The 16837-nt window shown below is 42.8% G+C and overlaps 1 protein-coding gene across 2 annotated transcripts in view; it reads left to right on the plus strand.

Moving 5' to 3' along the window:
• The first annotated feature begins 7784 nt into the window (after positions 1-7784).
• The window catches only part of LOC126471464 (rab-like protein 6), a 195165-nt gene continuing 186112 nt past the window's right edge, over positions 7785-16837 (plus strand). For both annotated transcript variants that reach the window (XM_050099656.1, XM_050099657.1), the window contains exon 1: positions 7785-7967. The gene's annotated coding sequence lies outside the window, so the exon portion shown is untranslated. The remainder of the gene's footprint in view (positions 7968-16837) is intronic.

Raw genomic sequence — 16837 nt, forward strand, 5'->3', positions numbered from 1 at the left:
CGGAGCCCCTTAAATGATTAACATTGCAAGATCACAAGTTAATGAACACACGAGATAAGCAATTCCAAACGTGAAATGCTGGTACATTGATAACTGGTGTGACTGCCAGAATGTTGAATGCAAGCATTCAAACGTGTATGCATTGTGTTGTACAGGTGCCAGATGTCAGTTTGTGTGATGGATTTCCATGCCTATTGCTCTTGGTCGGTTAATACAGGAATGGTTAATGCTGTTTGAGGATGACGTCCGATGATGTCCTAAATGTGCTTGATCGGAGATGGATATGGTGATCGAGGGGCCAATGAACGGTAGCACAACAAATCGAATCACCAGATGTATGTACGAATTTGCATTCAGGGTGTATGGGATAACTATGAGAGTGCCCCTGCTGCCATACGAAATCGCACCCTAGACTGTGACTCCAGGTGTAGGTCCAGTGTTTCTAGCACGCAGACAGGTTGGTTGCAGACGCTCACCTGGACTGCTTCTAACCAACACACAGCCATCACTGGCACCGAGGCAGAACCAACTTTCATCAGAAAACACAATAGACCTCCACCCTGCCCTCCACTGTGATCTCACTTGACACCAATGAGGTCGCAAATGGTGGTGGTTCTGGGTCAGTGAAATGCACACTACGGGGCGTTTGGCTCGGATTTGTCCTTGAAGTACGATTTGTAACACTTCTTTGTGTCTTTGTGATCCAACTGCCGCTCGTATTGTAGCTGCGGATGCAATACAATGCGCCATAGCCATCTGCCGAACACAGTGATTTTCTCTCTCAACATGCAGCTTCTCATAGCCCTATTACATGGCCTTGTTCAAGCTCAGTGTGGAGTTGATAACTGCGTCCTTGTCGATTTAAAGGCATTCTTGGCTAACATCAACTCACCACTTCCAATCTTAAAGGTAAATAACACTCGCGACTGTTACAGCATGTATTTAAAGCAAACCTGATTAGCGTCTTCATAGTGGTGCTACTTGCGCCACTTTTATGCGACTGGCACGAAATCTGAACATACATCATCTTTCAGATTTAGAAACACACCTGTCAACTATCGTTTATGTCGCGCAGCTCTTTCATGATGTTCCGATTTTTTTCGTCAGTGTATATGTACGTTAAAAACACATAGCCAGAAGTTGAAAGTCTTCTGGTTAAAAAAAAGAAAAGAAAAACATGGAAGCACTGCACTTTCACTTAAAAACTGAAGGACCTTCACTGGGTGACAAGTATTGTCAGAGGAGAGAATATGTCCCATACTGTTGAGGAGTGTCGGTAAAAAACAGGGATTTGTCAGGTAGGAAAACTAGAGAGATGATAGGTATGAGTTGAGGTGGATAGTGGGAAATAACTTCGATGGGAAAGACAGAGGATGAGGAGTAGTGTGTTGTGTGGGTAGGTTAGTGGTTAAGAAAGGAAAGTGATGAGAATGGATGAAGAGGTAAAAGGGAAGAGGTGCCCTGATATGGAGTGGGATAGGTGGAGAAGAGTTAAAGTTGGTAGGAGGAATAAATATCGGGGTGGATCTTGGATCTCATTGTATCAGAGAGGCAGTTGGTTGAAATTGCATTGGGATTGGATGTGGAGTGTGTGTAGGTGTAGGGATGGAGGGATGTGTTCGTGAAGGCAGGCAGCATACTAGGGTTTGTGAGCAGAGCATAGAAAATGGGGTTATGTGAATCTAGTCTGCAGATAGTGCAGGAGATGTGGAGGTATTCGATGTGGGTGAGAAGGAATGGTTATTTGATGAGATGGTAGAGACTACATGTAGGGGAAGGTAAATGGATGTGGAAAGCGAGATGGAGTACATGGCGTTCGAGGACTTGGAGGGACCTATAGAACTTCGGTGGAGCGGAGATCCACACAACATTTGCATAGCAAAGGATGGATCAGATCGTAGTTTTGTAGGTGTGGATAATAGTGGAGGGGTGTAATCCCCAAGGTCGACCTGTTTGACAAAAGGAGATGTTGTTTTTCTTTATTGTTATTTTATCCCCCCCACCCCACCCCATATGGGCAGGGGTTGGGCTGTCAGCAGGTGCAATTTGCTGCTTTTCAGTCACATGAGAGAAAATTAAAAAAAAAATGTAATATAAAAACTGGACATGGCGTTTGACAAAAATAAACATTCTGTACAATAAATCAAATGGTTCAAATGGCTCTGAGCACTATAGGACTTAACTTCTGAGGTCATCAGTCCCCTAGAACTTAGAGCTACTTAAACCTAACTAACCTAAGGACATCACACACATCCATGCCTGAGGCAGGATTCAAAACTGCGACCTCAGCAGCAGAGCGGTTCGGACTGAAGGGACTAGAACCGCTCGGGAACAGCGGCCGGCTATTCTGTAAAATAAAAAGACTGATCTTCAGTTTTGTAAGTTAAAATATAAAAGGTTGATTTAGTGATTAATGAAAATATAGACACAGATGAATAGAAGATGAGTGTTTCACATGAAAATATAAAAACAGATAGACAGTTGCACAAAGTAAAACATAAAACAGAGAGGTCGATGTGTGACTTATTAAAAGAGATACGCGGATGAGGGAAGAGATGAGTGGAAATAGACTGCCAGCGAGCAGAGTCTCAAGGGAATGCAGCATTTAAAGGTAGATCATAGGAGTGGGTTTGTAGGTAAATGTTTGGATGGGGGAAGAGTGGAGAGGGATGTGGTTCCGAATCAAGACTTAGGAAGTGAGAGGGGAAGGGATCGCTGGCAAAGGGTGGGTGATAGGGATCCCCTAGATCTGGTTGGATGGGTATACATCAAGGCAGATTTCATGGCTGGGTAATGGAAGGTGATTAAAGTTTCATTGGGAGAGGATGTAGAGGTTATTGCGGTGTAGTGTTGGGGCAGTGTGGTGGTAGAGGTGCGGCAGGGTACCAGTATCAGTGACCAACGGGTAAACGACAGGGTGGTTAGTGTCAAGTTTACAGGTAACATAGGATATCTGGGTGTGTTCAAGATGAAAGAGTAGGCTGGAGAATTTGATAAGTTGGTAGAGGGTGTGGGTGGGGGAGGGAAAGCAGATTCGAGAAGTTGGGTGGAGTGCATGGTGTTCAAGGATCTGTAGGGCGTGATACAAGGAGGGAGGAGCGGAAGTCCATGCCACACTGGTGTAGCAGAGGATGGGTCAGATTAGGGCATTATAGGAGCGGCAGATTGTGGAAGGGTACAATCCCCATATTCAGTCGGTTAGGACTTTTAGTAATTTTAGTCTATTGTGGGTTTTTTATTGAATAGTTAGTAGATGAGGCTTCCATGTTAATCACCAATCAAGTGTTAGTCCGAGTTATGTTAGCATCTTAATTAACTGGATAGGATGGTAGTAAATGGTAAGGTAAAAATCGTGGGGATGGAAGCTGTGGGTGGTTTAGCCTATAAGTATTGCCTGCATTTTGGTAGGGTTGATTTTGAGGAGCCATTGGCTGCACCAGGGGGTGAACTCATTGAGACGGTTTGTTGGGATTTCTGTAGGGTAGGGTAGGGGTGAGGAAGGCAGTGTCATTGGTGTACTTGGGGAAATGAACAAGAGGAAGGGGCTTGGGGAATGACGGCAGCATAGAGGAAATACAGGAGAGGTGAGAGGGGCATACGTGCTGTGGGATGGAAGATACTGGTGTTATCTTGTTGTTGGCGACATATGACAAGTAATTAGAGGGAGAGGAGGCGATGAGGTGCATATAATTTATGGGAAGTGTATAGGTCTGGAGCCTAAAGAGGAGCCTGGAATGCCATACACAATCATAAGCTTCCTCAAGATCTAGGGAGACAAAAATGCAGGATTTGTGGTTATTGATTTGGTGGGACAGGAGATGAGTAAGGTGCAGGAGTTGGTCATCAGAGGAAAACGTGGAATGGAAGCCACATTGATAGACAGGAATAGGTACGTGTTATTATAGGTGTTTATGGATACATCAGGATGGAATGGATTGAAGGACCTTGCTAAACATCAGGGTCAGACTGATGGGACAGTAGGAGGAGGTGTCACTAGCAGGTTTATTACATCTGAGGAAGACAAGGATTTAAGAGGTTTTCCATTGCTCAAGATAGAAACCTGTGGGAGCTGTGTTTGTGATAGAGTTTCTGTTGAATGTCTTGTGTTGTTATTAGAGTATTGAGTTCTGTCTGTGGGATGTTGTCGAGGTACTGGAAGCTAGGAGCGTGGCATGGGAGGGAGGTATTGGTACACTCATGGACCTTCAGAAATAACGAGTTATCAAAATGGGGATAATCTGGGATAGTGAAGGTCTCAGAGAAGTAGGACACAAAGTGATTGGCTTTGCTTAGATGGTCAGGGAGAAGGTGATTATCGTGCAGGAGGGGGTAGTATGTAGTATGGAGCAGGGTTGTTGCCAGTAGGGTGGTGAAATACCTTCCATTACCTGGAAGAGTTTATGGGGTTGTGGTGCTGAGGCGTGGTGGCGTTTCTTTGCATTAAGCAGTTTTCGGATTTGTAGTTGCTGAAGGTGTGTAAATGTATCGCAGTCATGGGTCTTAGGAAGGATTGGTAAAGGTGACGGGATTCACAGAAGAGTAGGAGACCATGTGGAGGGAGTGAGGGATGGTGTGGATAGAGGGGTTTAGTCAGAATGTGGCGAGTTATGGCGTTTGACAAGGTCTGCTGTAGGAAGGTGGCAGCATGGTGGATGTCATGGGGGTCTTGGAAGGATAATGGGTGGCTTCCAAGTTTGGTAGCAATGAATTCCCTGTAGGCATCTCAGTTTGTATGGGAGTAGTCCTGGATTGTTGGGGAGAGGCAGGGGGAGTGGGTGCATGGGTAAGGTGTGTGATGTAGGGGATGGTGAGTAGGACAGGAAGATAGTCGCTTCTAGTGGGGTCAAGGGCTGCTGCAATAAAGTGCCTAAGGAAGTTGGGAGAGGTGAGGATAAGATCAGGAGTGAAATAGCTTTCAGGGCAGGTATGTAGTGAGAGAGGGACTATATCACCATGGAGAGAGTCAGTAAACCGATGCCACCGCTGGAGCTTAGCATGGGACCAGCTATGATTGTTTAGGTCAGTGGTAATAATGTAGGTTGAAAAGGTATTGTCTATGTGGGGAAGGAAGTTGCATGATATGTGATGGCGTATTAAGATATGGATACTGACACAAGTAACTGTTATGGTTTTGAGGAAGAGAGTGAGAATAAGGTGGTCAAATGGGAAGGTTCTTGTGGTGGCCAATAGCACCTCTGTCCTGGGCCATGGGGAGCAGGATGAATGGCTTGTATGGGTTAAACTAAGGTGTTGAGACAGGTGAAAAGAAAGTGGACCTGGTTGTGGGAATAGTGGCTTGTGTGTGGAGGTGGAAGATGGAGTGGGCAGCAATGGCAATTTGGTGTAGTGTGTGTGGCCTGTGGAAAGGGTAAATGGTTTGAAGAACTATGGTTGTAAAGTGGATGATGTCTTCAGCTATGATAGGTGGGTGGAGGGAGTTGTTGGGGTGGAGGGGGTTGTCAATAGGTTTGATGGGAACTGTCAACTCAGGTTTGGAAGGTGGAGGTTGAGCCTTGCACTTGGAAGCATAGGCCACGTGGGGCAGGTTACAGGTATTACATGAGGGAGGGAAGTGAGGTTATGACATTGCTTGAGGAAATGGTGGGATTTACAATGGGGGCAGGTGGGAGGGTTTTCTGCAGTCAGTGGTTAGGTGGTCATCATACACTAGGTATCTTTGGCAGTGGTAGGATTGAGGGCAGGATTTGGATTGCTCAATGGTGTGTCATTGTTTGTAGTTCGGGGCCCCAGGTGGAGAACATGGTGGATTGTGGATGGGGATTCGGTGACCATGAGGACTTTGAAAGTTGGGCCAGAATTGTCAAAGACTTCTGAAATTCAAGGTCTGGATGTGAGTTGAGCTTCGACTCCACCTCCTCCATTGTCGCCTCAGGGTCGATCCCTTTGATCACGATGATGAGGGTGGGGGGATGGTGAGGAGGTTGTGGTTGCTTGGTCTGGGTGGTTGCAGGACCAGGTGAGAGGTTTGCATAGAGACTGAAAGTGATACAGGGGGTCTTCTGGAGGAGTTTGTTGTGAAATTCTGGATCAGGGTATTTGATGAGGATGGAGTCTCTTCTAGGGATGATCTGAGTGATGGGTAAGGACAGATATATTTTCTGATTTCGTGGAGGAGGGTTTTGTATTTGAGGAAGTTGGAGTCAGGATGGGAGAGGGGAAAGGTATGCAGTTCTGTGGATATAGTGGCAGTTGGGATGGCCAGGCAGTCCATGAAGTCTGTGCTTTCCATTTGTTTAGGTGTTTTTTTGGGATCAGGAGTTGGGACAGCATCAGTGCTGAGATGTTTAGTGGTCTTCCTGATGGGTATGAGTAAGGAGGGTTTGGTGGGCACAGCAGGGGGTAACAGGCGACGGAATTGTTTGAAAGGGGGTTTGGATGAAGAGGTTACCACAGTCCAGGGACCTGTTGTGAAAACAATAAGTTGAGTCGATGGTAATGGCGAAGGTGGATCGACGTATGGTGGTGGCAGTTCTGGTGTTGTTGTACTGAATGATGCTGGTCCTTGTGCTGGATCAGAAGAGGGCGCTGCTGGGGGTAGGGCGTGTCTGCAGAAGAGAGGACTAGGAGAGGCGGTAGGCTTGATGGAAGGTGGATGTGCTCCAAGTGATGATCGTAGGGGACTGGGAGGGACAGGTGTAAACAATGGTAGTGGTTCGAGAAAGCATGGTGACGTTACTAGTTGATGGATGGGTGACAAAGTCGGCGTCGGTGGCAACGGCAGCAACGAAGGCGGTGGCGGCAGCGTCAGCGGCAGCGACAGTGGAACAGCGACGAGAAAGCGGCGAGATGGAGACGGCGACAGTGACGATGAAAGGCACAAACACAGAAGAAGTCTCGAAGGCGGAATAAACTGACTATGAACACGCACACACACGGAACAAGAGTCGAAGGCACAATAAACTACACAGACAAACAGACGCAAAGCATAGGAGAGTTGTCTGTAACAGCCTGTGGCTTAAGAAGCGTAGCAGCAAGCGAACTAGTTGTAGTAGTCGAGTGATACTATTCAAAGGATGCAAAAGGAAGTCTGACGCTATATTAGGAGGTATCCTACGACTTTCGTCACCTCAGTGTATGCGAAAACTGTCTTCGCTTAACCAACCACTGTCTAGTCCGTTTCGATCGGGCTTTTTGTTTTTTGCATCTGAACTTGTGTCGACTGGACACACAATTTGCTCTGATTTACTGCATGCGCAAATATCTGCGCATACGGATAGTTGGCTGTAGATGAGCCTTTTTAAAATCCCACGAACGGAACGGAAAAGATCTCGATGTTTGGTATAATATTAAGTACCCTTTGCCATGCATCATACCGTTATATGTGGAGTACAAATTTCGTAAGTAACAGTTTAGCTAGTTGTCCTTCCGCCCCCCCCCCCTCCACCCTTCCTCTTTATAAGAGGGGTTTAGTTCGTTTGATGCTAGAAAGTATAAATGTATTTATCTAACTTACATAGGGGGATAACGGATGCCCTACAGAAAAAGAGAACAGTTTACATTAAAATTTGAATCGCCCTTCTGCGCCCACTAAGCTTAAAAGACACGTATTGGTGAAGAAGAAACTTTAGATTCCAGCAGAAACGTCTTTGCACACAAACCAGCAGTAAAAATTTCACATTTTAGATAGTGCATACATTAAGCTTGTAACTGGAGATAAGTACGAGCACGGCCCCCAATAGAGGCGGCCGTGGTGTGAAATCCGCACAGTTTCAACCTCTGAGCTTTGTTGTCATCAGCGTATCATTGTTAATCTTTGGCACAGATGTTCGTTTGTTTGGCGTGTGTTTATAGTATTTTTGACATATGGCACAAGAAAAGGAGTTTGTTTGGTGATGAACCCATAGATGGGTAACAAAGTTTATATCGTGGCAAATTCATATCCAGAGACAAAAACCATGATTTTAATCCGTCACTGCTGAAGGAAACTCATATATTTCAACCACAAGGTTAGTGTGCTAAATTATGTGATCTTGAACAGATAGCATGTGTTTATTAAAATGCGTAGGTTTAACGAAAGGCGATAATTAGTGAGTTGTAAGGTATCAGAATGACCGACAACACATGTGTAAGCAAATTAAGTAGAAAGAGACACTAAGAGGGGGAAAAACCCAAATTACATCGTAAAACTATGAAATTCGTACGTGCTCCAGTATCAAACGTTTGTTGGCAGTATTTTGTCAGATGGGCAATGTATAGTAAAATGTGACATAAGTTGCGGCAGGTTATTACCTTCACTTTTGATAAACACCCTTGAGATTGAGTATTGGCGAAAAGCCTGGACTATTAATGACTGAAGTGTCGTAATTTAAATATACATGACCTTTCTCTCATTCTCAGATCTACATAAGGTTGTAAGTGAAGAGCGATAACTGTCCTAGACCAACACTTAGAGGTAGTTTGATCATTGACAGTGCTGCAGAATACAATGAAAAAATTCATGTTTTGTTAACTCATTGTAAATGATACGACCTGAGGCTTATAAATGACACAATAAACGTATTAGGCCTAGTTTCTGTGTAAATGGGTGGCCAGAAATACCTAACTTTTTGTAGTCAGTGTAAGAAAATCTTCATGTGTTTCTCATTACACTGATAGTATACTTTGTCCTGTATGTTAAGGAACCTATGTAGGCCCTAATTCATCGGTAGTGACACTGTATAGCACCACACATGATGTTTCGTTATTGATCCTGTCCAAAAAGGTATTGCATGCATCTGGCAGGCAATTCGTATTTGTATGTTACTTGTTCAAGTGCCTTTATCAAATATCATAGGTAGTTTTTGTGTGTACTTTTCAATCCATTGTCATAAGTAAACAACAGTGAGCTTGGTAGAGAGGTGGTAAGCACACAAATCACCATTCGGCTACCTAGTCTTAGTTTTTCTTTGGTTTCCTCAAATCAGTTCAAATGCATGCCAATATCCTTTGCCTTCCTTATCTTACCGAGCATGTAGATGCACAACATTTTTAATGATCTCATTAGCAACAGTTTATTAAATTGTAATTTCCCTTCCCTTCTTTAATAAACATAAATGTTAATGTTAAATTTTTCTACAAGATTGAAACCAATTGCTTTCTATCCCCTTTGTCCCCATTGCTATAAACTTATCAGAAAGCTTATCAAAAGCTTTAGAAAGGTCAAAATAAACTTGTACAGCATTGTTGTTTTGTAAGTCCCTAGTTATTTCATCTGTGTAATTGATTATTGCTGTTACTATACCTCTACCTGCTCAAAAGCCATGCTGATTATGATGCAATAGCTTGTGATTGTTAGGTACTTGGTGATTTGTTGTTTCATTAATTTCTCAAGTACTGTAGACAATGCAGATAGTATTGATGTGGGTCAATTATGTTGAACTTTGTGTATTACCACTCTTGAATAAACATATAGCTTTTGAAATTTTTAATCTGTATGTGAGCACTCCCACAGTGAATGATAAATTATCAATGTGAGCCAAGGACTTTGCAATCTTTTAAGCATGAAGTGGGATTGGTACTTCATCTACACCTACTGACATTTTGCATTTGATCCCCTTTACTACTTCATACTGTATGCCGGTGTACTGTACTTAAGTTCATCCTGATTAGTGAAATTCAAGCTTAGTGTTTGGGAAGCCTTTATGAAATAATGATTCATGTAATTTGACTGGTCTTTGTTGCTAATGTTAATGTTATCAACATTTGTGAGTGTGATTTTTTTGTTCCTTATGTCATTTCCCTGTTTCGCTTTTTACAGCTTTTCATATAGATTTGGTTTTATTGGCTGACAACCATATTATGGTGTTATTTCTAAGCAGTTTCGCTTTAGCAATTGCCTGTCAGTATATTTTCTCTTACGTCTTTACATATTCGTTAAACTGAATGTCTGTGGAGCTTTTCATGTGAGAACTGAACCTTTTTAGTCACACAGGAAATTGCAATGCCTGACATTATTGAAATACTGGATTTAGTGATCCCATATAGCATATTTTGGTTAGTTTCTTTGGGAAGTGCATTTCAAAATTTAGTCCTGAATACTGAAGAGAAAGCATTGTAAGTGTTGCTAGTTCCAGAGTGTGAAAGCTATCAGGGGTTCCTTTGAAAGGGCACAGCCGACTTCCTTTCCTAATCAGATGAGACCGACGACCTTGCAGTTGGGTCTCCTCCCACAAATCAACCCACCCCTCCCCCCAAATCAACCAGCCAACATACACACACACACGCGCACACACACACACACACACACACACACACACACACACACACACACACACACACACACCAACACCAACAACAACAACATATTTATGCTCCTACATGGTGCCAGCTGGACGCACAATGCGAATGTTGCATTTTGGGAGGTGGACTAGGTTGAGATGGGGGCTACATTGGGTGGGGTGTTAGAGGCAGAGAGATGCGGGAGTCAGGGAGAGGGGTTGGTATGGTGGCTAGTGGCTTGGGGAGGGGGGAAGGCAACTGATTTTCTGGCTATGAATATGGAGGGGAGGGGTGGTAGGTGCATTGGCTAGGCATGTGATGCATGGTTGTCAAAGCCAGTGGGAGCAGGTGACATGAATTGAGAGGGGATGATGGGACAGAGGAAAGTAGTGTGTAGGGTATAGGGACAGTGGGTGACTGGAGATTGAGACCAGGCCACCCAACATACACATCATCCTAGTCCATCCCCTATGGAAGACCATGGTCTAAAACCTGCCCAATCCACCTATCCAGCACTTCCTACTCCGTTCGTGTCACATGCTTGCCCTACCCCATCAGAGGCTGGGCTAACTGTGAAAGCAGCCATGTCATTTCCCAACCCTGCTGCAAACATTGCACAGCATTTTATGCTAGTATGACTACCAACCGTGTGTCCACCAGGTTGAATGGCCACCACCAAACTGTTGCCAAGAACAGAATTAATGACCTGGTGGCACAACATGCAGCTGAGCATAGCATGCTCATTGTCAATGGCTGCTTCATAGCCCAGGCCACTCGGATCCTTCTCTCCATCAGCAGCTTCACCGAACTACGCGGATGGTAGTTATCCTTCCCACACAGTCTTTGCTTCTGAACTCATCCTGGCCTCAGTCTCTGGTATTCCACCATCCCCACACCCTGCACCCAGCAGTTTCCCCTTTCTCTATGCTGTCAGCTCCTCTCCATTCATGTCCCCACATCACCCTCAGTGTGTGCCGCTCCCCACCATCTCTCTAACAACCCTGCATCACATACCTAGCCTGTGCACCTGCCACCTCTCCCTCTGCATTCCTAGCTGGCAAACTGCTTGCTTTCCACTGGGCTGCCAGTCTCATGCCCATGCATGTGCACGTGTGCCCACACACACACACACAGCGCTCTCTCTCTCTCTCTCTCTCTCTCTCTCTCTCTACACCTCTCTCTCTACCTCTCTCTACTCACCCTGCCTGACACAACCCTGTCCCAAACTCTTCCACCTGCTGAAATGCAGCATTGGCATTGTGCGTCCATCCAGCATGCAGGTGCCTGACTCAATGATTCTGCTTTTCAATGAGTGGTCTCCTTTACTTCTAAATTGTTTGTAGTCTACCAGAAGTTTTTCCTACAAAATTAAATCAGTATTAATAATTTATATTCCTGTGGTGTCCATAATTGAAAATATATTATCAATAAGACTTAATGTATTCCACAGCTTCAACATGTTTCCTCTTATAAACAGGTCCACAAGAATAACACATAGAGCAGAAAGTCCTCCGTTGATGCACATTCATTCATGAAGTTTATACTGAAGTCCCCACAGACAGTTATAGTGCCTTTTTTGTCAAACTTCATGTCTGTCAGAGACTCTAATTTATTAGTGAATATGTCTATATCCACAATAGGTGATCTGTATACTGGTAATAATTATTACTTTACCCAGCTCCCCATGCAATTGAACAGCAGTGGCTTCAAAATGTTTGACTTTGTTGTTTTTTTCAGGAATTGTTTTCAGCTTAGATAATTCAGTTGTGCAAGGCCTACCCAGAAAACTGGGTGAACTATATAGCTCCCTAGTTATCTGTGGGAATTAAATGGATCTCAGTCTCCCCATTGAAAACATTTCCTGAAAAAAAATTACTGTACTGCCATGGAGTACAGACACACAAAGAATTGATAACCTGATTATGTAGGCCTGTTGATGAAGTTTCTGTAGTGCTGTGTTGTGTACCCTTTCGAAGAAACCGTCCCAGCGTTTTCAAGTCCAGTATGCTAACTGCTGCACCACCATCTCACTTGGTACTGGTGTGTTAGAGATAACTGTCACATTTTTATATAAATTTTCAGTATGCTTGCGTTACCTAAGCATTTTAAGATAGGTTTCATTTGACTGAAATGTAAGGTCCTTTATCCCAAATCCTCTTGGGTGCTTTAAATGCAAGAAGTTTCGTCATATCATCTTGAGATGTAAAGGTGATGCAACATCTGGAAGGTGATCTCAAGTTTTATCGGGTTTGATTCCATAGGGAAACGGTTGTGCACAGGGACTGTATTCATTTCAAGTGTAAAGGGTAAAGTGGTCAGTCACAAATGATGTATATTGCATACCTAGATTTCAGTCACTTTGCGTCCAACTTCAATGAAGTAAATATAAGTTAAAACATTAAAACCACTTTTATATGCATGTAGTCTCAACTGCACTAATCACGTCAAAAGCTGAGGCAAGAATATTCCAGAAAGTCATGCACAGGCATGAAAATCCATACCATGTTTCCCAGGCTGTATCTCACTGTTTGGTAATATAGGGCTCTTGATCCTTCTCTTGGGTGTCCAGGGTCCATAAGCAAGCCAACCGTGTTGCTTCTTCAGTCCTAGTGATGAGATGTTTCATGTAGGCATCCTGAATGTCATCTGGTTGTAAGGGGAACGGTGTATCCATTGTCATTTTGACCTCACGACTGTGGAACAGAAAGAACAGTATGAAGCATATAGTGTCTGGCTTAACTGTGTGATATGTGAATCTCACAACAGACAGTATTGTATCTCAATTGCACTGTTTGACATCAGTATAAATGGAAAGCAAGTCTCCCATCCTGTTCCTGAGAGCAGTATTCACAGGAGACCTGTATTGTGACTGAAGTTTTTTTTTCTTTTTTTTAATATCTCAGCCTGTTATGCTACAAGAATATAAATTCCCTTTCAGAACTGAAGTAACACTCAGAAAAGTGATATCTGCTGTAACGAGAGAAAAATCTGGGATAAAATGAACCAAGTCCCTGAATTACTTCAAACTTTGACTCTCAATTTTTTGCTATGTCACTATTATGTTCGCTAACAAACTCTTAAATAGTGGTAATGTGGAACAAAAGCAGAGAGGGTACACTGCTGTTGAAAGAGGAAACTAAATGAAACACAGTATGACAGTTATCATATGTGAAGCACTCATTATTATGCTGCAAAAGTCAACTTTGTAAGAACTATATCTACATTACAATCACACTTGCAAACACTTCCTTTGAAGAAACTGGTCAACAAGCAGAAAGAAGGTGGGAATTTTGTATGAATTACAAAAGTACCTGCGATGTGATAGAGGGAGAAATAACTTTTTGATCCAGACATTGCTGCTAAAATTCGTAGATTGCTCAACTGCAGCTTTTAAACATGGATTTACTATAAAGTAAGTTATGCATGACATGTTTAAACTTCCAAAATCTTATAAAAATATGCCTTTATTCAGGTAGATGTAAACTGGTATTAGGGGGAATGATTGGATGACGGTACTGCCACCACAACTGTATAAAGCACAAATGTAGAATACAGCTGGCAATTTAAAATGGAATTAATTTTTTGTGGTACTTATCATTCAGAAATATGTGATGTGTCATGGCATACATTCAAGTTTTGATGCAATCAACATGAAGAGCTCATTTAAACTTTATGTAAAATGTTAGGATTTAGAGTTTTGAAGTGAAGTGAATTTACAAATACATGTGTCCTCACTAGCACACATATGAAATACCATTAATCAGCTTATGTGTGTAAATAAATGTGCAAAATATATGGAATTTTTACTTAGAAGGTTTTCTGGCACCTCCTACACTAGAGTGCCAAAGATGAATGCTGTAGTGTCAGTATATTTCACTAAAACAGCAAGAATTGTGACACAGAACAAAACACATCTTCCACTTGAAGTGACTAATGCAGCTGACCTATACTATAATGGAGCTTCACATTATTCTGCCATGAGTTCTAATAGTTGGCTGATCCAGCTGTGTTGATATCCACGATACAGTAATCACAGAGAGCAGTTAGAAGTTTATTTAATATGTTTTCAGTGGATGGACTGAAATCAGTATTGTCTTATTGTAACCACAATCAATTCCTAATCCAAAAACTGGGCCATCCATGAAGTACAGCTCTTAACATTGGAAATACATTTATTAAGAACACCAATATAGAGTCATAACAGAACTCAACTGGATAGAGAGTCCTGCAATTTATACAAACATTGAAAATTCCAGATTGTACAAACAAGAAGTTCCGAAAACCTTCCAGTCATGATAAATAATAAATAACAAATAATAGCTGGCAGTTGGGTTTCAACTGGTGAGCCACAAAATGCCACCAGTGATGCTAACCATGCACCACATTGCATACAGTATTGCTTGTGGCATTGCTGCCTCTCCTGGATATACAATGACCTGCTGTTTCAGAAGTTCTCACTGGAGCCGACTAAAGCACCCTGTATCTAGAGTTTGTCAACTGTCATCTGTATTTCATCGCTGGAGGAGTCTGATGTTACAGTTGTGTTGTTGCATCTTCTTCACTATTATGAACATCAAAGGTAGCCACTCATGTCAAAGCTTCATGATTGGTGAACAGGTCTTCAGTTTCTGTGAATGAGAAGCCTCATCATTAATCTGTGCATGTGGAATATTGTAGGGCTTCATATCAAGGCTACGGATGACATCTCTGTGCTTGTGTCCAATCCATGACTTTGTGAGATCTCACAAGTGGCAAAGGATATGAGACAGCCCAAAGTAGCACTTTAGTAGCTTTTCTGATAGTCCCACTTTCTGCACAGGCATGAAAATCCGTACCATGTTTCCCAGGCTGTATCTCACTGTTTGGTATTATAGGGCTCTTGATCCTTCTCCTGGGTGACCAGGGTCCATAAGCAAGTCAACTGTGTTGCTTCTTCAGTCCTAGTGATGAGATGTTTCATGTAGGCATCCTGAATGTCATCTGGTTGTAAGGGGAACGGTGCATCCATTGTCATTTTGACCTCATGACTGTGGAACAGAAAGAACAGTATGAAGCATGTAGTGTCTGGCTTAACTGTATTATATGTGAATCTCACATTGTATCTCAATCGCTCTGTTTGACATCAGTGTAAATGGAAAGCAAGTCTACCATCATCTTGTTGAAGCATTCTCTGAGGCCATTTGTCTGTGTGTGTTGGGCATTTGTAGTATTGTGGGTGATATTGCAACATGAAATTACCTCTGATACTAGTCTCAACTGGAAAACTTTTCTGCAATTGGAGATCATCTCTCAGGGTGTTCTCTCCTTTTAAAAGATGTCTTCTACAAGAAATTACACAATTTCTAGAACTTTTTCAATTGGCACAGCTTTGGTGACAGCGTAGCAAATGAGGTAATTAGTTCAGATTCTTTCCCATTTGGCAACATTAGGAACCTTCCCAAGAGTGGAATTGATTGGAGTTGAGTTGCTGCAGGTGGATTTGGTACTAGAGGCCCCAGAGGTGACTGCAGTACATGCTTTTGTAATGGGCATTCCTTACAGTGGCTCACATAGTGTCTAACAGTTCAATAGAGACCTGGCTGCTGATATCTGCATCTGATTATAACTACAGTATTTACAAATCCCAAATGTACAGATGTTGGAATGTCAGAGAGAAACTTCAGGATAGCTGGCCTTAGATGCACTGGGATGATGAGCAACCATTTCTGCCCCAACGGCTCATAATTCCTCTTATACAGTCTTCCATTTATTAATGGGAGTCCTCCATTGGTTGGTTTCTCCTCCTTCAAAACTTCTATGATTTTCAACAATACTGAATCTTCCCTCATTCATCAGCAATATTATTAAATGCAACAATAATGGAGATTTCATCCACACTGCTGTGTTCTGCCAAAGGATCCCTTGAAAGTCAGTCGGTATTCTATCTCATAACTGTTACCATCAGTGTGAAGTTCTGGCTTGGCATTCCCATCATACAATGATAGAACTGGAAATGATGTTAGTGGTTCCTAACAACAAGGACAGATTGGGATGAGCCTTGGTACAAAAGTCCTGTATAAATCATTAATAGTGTGAGCACCTTCCAAAAAAGGTTCTCACATCTCGAATGTGCCGAGAAGTTGGAAAATCTGTGACCGCTCTTATCTTCTATGGATCATGTTGCACTCCATTCCCATTAACTAGGTGCCCCAAGATATTTATTTGTAGGGCAACGAAAAGGCACTTTCTTGGATTCAGGCTGAAGCATGCAGTTGGAAAACACTTCAACACAGCTGTCAGGTGGCTTGGATGTTTTTCAGATGTCTTCAGAAAACAACAGTGTCATCCAGGTAGCAAAACCACATCATCCATTTAAGGTATTGAAGCAGGTTGTCCATCATAAGTGTGAAGGTGGCTGGTGCATTGCACAATACAAATGGCATAACTCTGAACTCAAGAGGCCATCAAGAGTTATGCAGACAGTTTTTTATTGATCATCCTCAATTTACCAGTAGCATGTCTGAATGTTCATAGTTGAGAGAAAACTTAAAGCAGTCGTGGGTGTCATCGATGTGAGGCTACGGGTAGATATCATAAGAGAGAGATTTTGGTCAGGTATCAATAACTGACACAGAAATGC

Source organism: Schistocerca serialis, chromosome 3 (assembly GCF_023864345.2).
Source record: "Schistocerca serialis cubense isolate TAMUIC-IGC-003099 chromosome 3, iqSchSeri2.2, whole genome shotgun sequence".
In the NCBI taxonomy this organism is placed as follows: domain Eukaryota; kingdom Metazoa; phylum Arthropoda; class Insecta; order Orthoptera; family Acrididae; genus Schistocerca; species Schistocerca serialis.